We start from the raw sequence: 4754 nt of genomic DNA, 5'->3' as shown, positions 1-4754 counted from the left end.
TCCTTAACAAGTCAAGTAGCATCCTAACAGGCTGTTCATGTCCCTTGCCCCTAGGACCACCATGATCTGCCAACCATGGCTATGGAGCCCTCCCCGCTGGCCAGAGCACCCTGACTGCTGCCTTGGTCTTGATGCCCACGATGGCAATTCTGCCTCCTTTGCTCTGATGGTCATCTGCCACCATCCCGTCTGTCATGTCAGGATTCTGTCATTTCCACTGACACGAGGGAGCTCATTTCTATGATGGCATCTCCTCCTGTCGAGCCTGGTCCGTCCCAAGGACACCCCCCACCAAACTTCCCTAGGATGTCAGTGTTTCCCTCATCTGTACCCTTTATTGCTTAGCGAAGGGAACATTCCCTCAGCCTTCCTGAGGAATAGAATACACTGGTGGTTCCTATGGTCTTACACAATAAATCTATTCTAACATTCCCACAAATCCGAACTTTTTGACCTCTTCATCAGCACAATGCCAAGGAAATTCAAACATTTCCGCCTCATTTCCTGTGGCCATTTTTGGATCCAAACTTCAAGGAGCTATCCCAGCCCTATATTAGGATCAGTCCTGGTTATCCTTTCGCAGGTGTTCAGTCATGGGACAGGGCTCCTACGTCCATAAATTCTCCCCTCCAGCCTCACATTCTGCCCTTGCTACCAATTCTACCTCCTCCCTCCAACCCCATCTGATCCCTTTAAGATCGACCCTTCGTGTGATCCTTGGTTCCTACTGCTCGCTAATAACTGGGTCCTGCAGTGTCTTTGGTGTGTGAGATTTTTACTCCTGGAGAAGGAGCTGTGTGTCTCAACTCAAACTATGCTGGGACCTCATGTTTGTTATTGTTTGGAGACAATGAAAGGAGGAGGGTAATCTTGAGGCACACAGACACCACGCGCATGTTGGTGCTCCTCTGCAGCAGGCGGGCTTCAGAGGAGTGTAGGTCTCAGACCCCTGCTTCTCAGGCCCATCCGTCCAAATCTCCCCAAACCAAGTCTCAGCGTCTTACCTTTGTTTTCACCCTCACATGACAGAAGAGATTTATTGAAGCTGTGAATTAATTTCCTTTGCAGGTCTGCTCCTCTTATAACTATTCTGGGGCCAGTTTTGTGCACACTCTACCCAGCAACTTCTGGAGATCTTCCGGTTTTTATATCATACCTTTAGTTGATAGTTGGCTAATCTGAATCACTTGTTTGTTTGTTTGTTTTTGAGGCTCCAGGAAGTTAAAATCAGGCCAGACCCCTAATCTTTCCATTCCCATTACCTGATTCCAGTCAAGTGTTATAACTGCCATAGAACCCTGTGTTTGACCTTTTACTTATACCTATACAGGTAAGTCTTAGTGACCACAATGTGACCAAGTGTGAGGGGTTATCCCTGACACAGTCCAAAATCCCATCTAGAGAGCCTGCTTTTTAGGACCACTGCTCCCAACTCTCTTAGCCATAGCTCTCCTAAAAGCAGAGTCTAAGCCAGTGTCAGCTGGCTTTCTTGGGAGTGATCCCAAGGAGTAGGAGTGAGGAACCAGGGGAATAAAACTAGGAAGGAGAGAAAGCCAATAAAAGAATACGATGTATAACGTGTTCACCTCATCCCATTCCTATTAAATAATGTATGACATTCAATTGTAATGTCTTTAATATTTCGAGAAGAATATCCTTTTGGGTAATTTGAATATTTTTGATGAAGTTTCCATTTTTTGTCTTATTTTAAAATTGCTATTCTGCTTGAGACGTTTTTTTCTTTCTATTTTTTGTTCACTTACTTTGAAGATCCAGAGTTGGTTTTTAAAAAATAGCTTCAACCATTTTCATAGTCACACTTATACATTACTAGTAGGATCAACACTGATAAAACATTCCTAGAGAGCCTTTTGCAGTGTGTATTAGGAATTTAAGATGTTTCCATCTATTGAAATCTCTGTAAGACAAGCTGGACTTGGGGTCCTGGAACAGGGTAGGTTTAAGCGAGCCTGGCTTAGGGGTCTAGGTAATGTAGGATTGACGTTTCATGGTTGTGTGTGCTCAATCGCTTTTCATGGCCAATTTCCTCTAATTTTTGTTGTTGTTGTTGTTAGTGATGTTTCAGGGCATTGGAAATTTTAAGCTTTTATCTGTTCAAACCTGTTGATTTTAGAAAATCATTCTCCACCAGAAATTAGAAAATTTCAACCATTTTTTTTTCTTCTAGTCTTTTTCTTCTCCCCAAAGTTTTGATATTGTAAAACCATATAACTTCCTGCACATGTATAAAACCAGTTACTTAAAACCTGGAATAATACCACGTGCTACAGAGGTTGTGGAGAGACTGGACCTCTCATGGGCTACTGGTGGGAATGTAAAATGGTATGGGACCTCTGGAAAACAGGTTGTTTATTTCTTATATAACTAAACATACAACCCGGCAATTGCATTCTTGGGCTTTAATCCAGAGAAATAAAAAATTATATTTACACAAAAACCTATATGCAAGTGTTCACAACAACTTTATTCATAATAATGAAATACTGAAAGCAGCCCAAGTGTCATTCAATTCGTGAGTAGGTGAACAAACTGAGGTATATCCACACAACAGAATAAATACTACTCAGCCATAGAAAGCAATAAACTACTCATGCCCGCAACCAGATGATCCTCAAAGGCATCATTCTCAGGGGAAGGGACAATCCCAGGAGGTTGCCTGTGTAATCCTAACTCTGTATAACATTTCTGAAATGACAACACTCTAAGACAGGGAACAGATTAGTACTTGTCAGGAGACAGGGATGGTGGTAGGCAGGGAGTAAAGGGTCTTGAGAAGCCTGGATGAGTAGAATGGTTGTGAATGAGTGAGAACATAAAGAGTTAATGTGAAGGAGTTATTTTGTGATGGGACAGCAATTCTGTGCCTTGTCTGTGGTGGTGCTTACATAATTCTATTCATGGGATAATAATGCATAGAAACACACACACAAAGGCAAGTTTAAAAAAATGGTAGAAACTAAGGATGGCCCGTAGTCTGGTTTCAGTTCAGTTCAGTCCCTCAGTAGTGTCCGACTCTTTGCGACCCCATGAATCGCAGCACGCCAGGCCTCCCTGTCCATCACCAACTCCTGCAGTCTACCCAAACCCATGTCCATCGAGTCGGTGATGCCATCCAGCCATCTCATCCTCTGTCGTCCCCTTCTCCTCCTGCCCCCAATCCCTCCCGGCATCAGGGTCTTTTCCAATGAGTCATTTCTTCACACGAGGTGGCCAAAGTACTGGAGTTTCAGCATCAGTCCTTCCAGTGAACACCCAGGACTGATCTCCTTTCGGATGGACTAGTTGGATCTCCTTGCAGTCCAAGGGACTCTCAAGAGTCTTCTCCAACACCACAGTTCAAAAGCATCAATTCTTCAGCACTCAGCTTTCTTCACCATCCAACTCTCACATTCATACATGACTACTGGAAAAACCATAGCCTTGATTATACGGACCTTTGTTGCCAAAGTAATGTCTCTGCTTTTAAATATGCTATCTATATAACTTTCCTTCCAAGGAGTAAGTGTCTTTTAATTTCATGGCTGCAATCACCATCTGCAGTGATTTTGGAGCCCCCAAAAATAAAGTCTGACACTGTTTCCACTGTTTCCCCATCTATTTCCCATGAAGTGATGGGACCAGATGCCATGATCTTAGTTTTCTGAATGTTGAGCTTTAAGCCAACTTTTTCACTCTCCTCCTTTACTTTCATCAAGAGGCTTTTTAGTTCCTCCTCACTTTCTGCCATAAGGGTGGTGTCATCTGCATATCTGAAGTTATTGATATTTCTCCCGGCAATCTTGATTCCAGCTTGTGCTTCTTCCAGCCCAGCGTTTCTCATGATGTACTCTGCGTATAAGTTAAATAAGCAGGGTGACAATATACAGTCTTGATGCACTCCTTTTCCTGTTTGGAACCAGTCTGTTGTTCCATGTCCAGTTCTAACTGTTGCTTCCTGACCTGCATACAGGTTTCTCAAGAGACAGGTCAGATGGTCTGGTATTCCCATCTCTTTTTGAGAATTTTCCACAGTTTATTGTGATCCACACAATCAAAGGCTTTGGCATAGTCAATAAAGCAGAAGTAGATGTTTTTCTGGAACTCTCTTGCTTTTTCGATGGTCCAGCGGATGTTGGCAATTTGATCTCTGGTTCCTCTGCCTTTCCTAAAACCAGCTTGAACATCTGGAAGGTCACAGTTCACGTATCGCTGAAGCCTGGCTTGGAGAATTTTGAGCATTACTTTACTAGTGTGTGAGATGAGTGCAATTGTGCCGTAGTTTGAGCATTCTTTGGCATTGCCTTCTTTGGGATCGGAATGAAAACTGACCTTTTCAGTCCTGTGGCCACTGCTGAGTTTTCCAAATTTGCTGGCGTATTGAGTGCAGCACTTTCACAGCATCATCTTTCAGGATTTGAAATAGCTCAACTGGAATTCCATCACCTCCACCAGCTTTGTTCGTAGGGATGCTTCCTAAGGCCCACTTGACTTCGCGTTCCAGGATGTCTGGCTCTAGGTGAGTGATCACACCATCGTGATTATCTGGGTCGTGAAGATCTTTTTTGTACAGTCCTTCTTGCCACCGCTTCTTAATATCTCCTGCTTCTGTTAGGTCCATACCATTTCTGTCCTTTATTGAGCCCATCTTTGCGTGAAATGTTCCCTTGGTATCTTTAATTTTCTTGAAGAGATCTCTAGTCTTTCCCATTCTGTTGTTTTCCTCTATTTCTTTGCACTGATATCTGAGGAAGGCT

This window comes from Cervus canadensis, chromosome 6 (assembly GCF_019320065.1).
Source record: "Cervus canadensis isolate Bull #8, Minnesota chromosome 6, ASM1932006v1, whole genome shotgun sequence".
In the NCBI taxonomy this organism is placed as follows: Eukaryota; Metazoa; Chordata; class Mammalia; order Artiodactyla; family Cervidae; genus Cervus; species Cervus canadensis.
The sequence above is the reverse complement of the archived record's forward strand: the minus strand, read 5'-3'. Positions refer to the sequence as shown.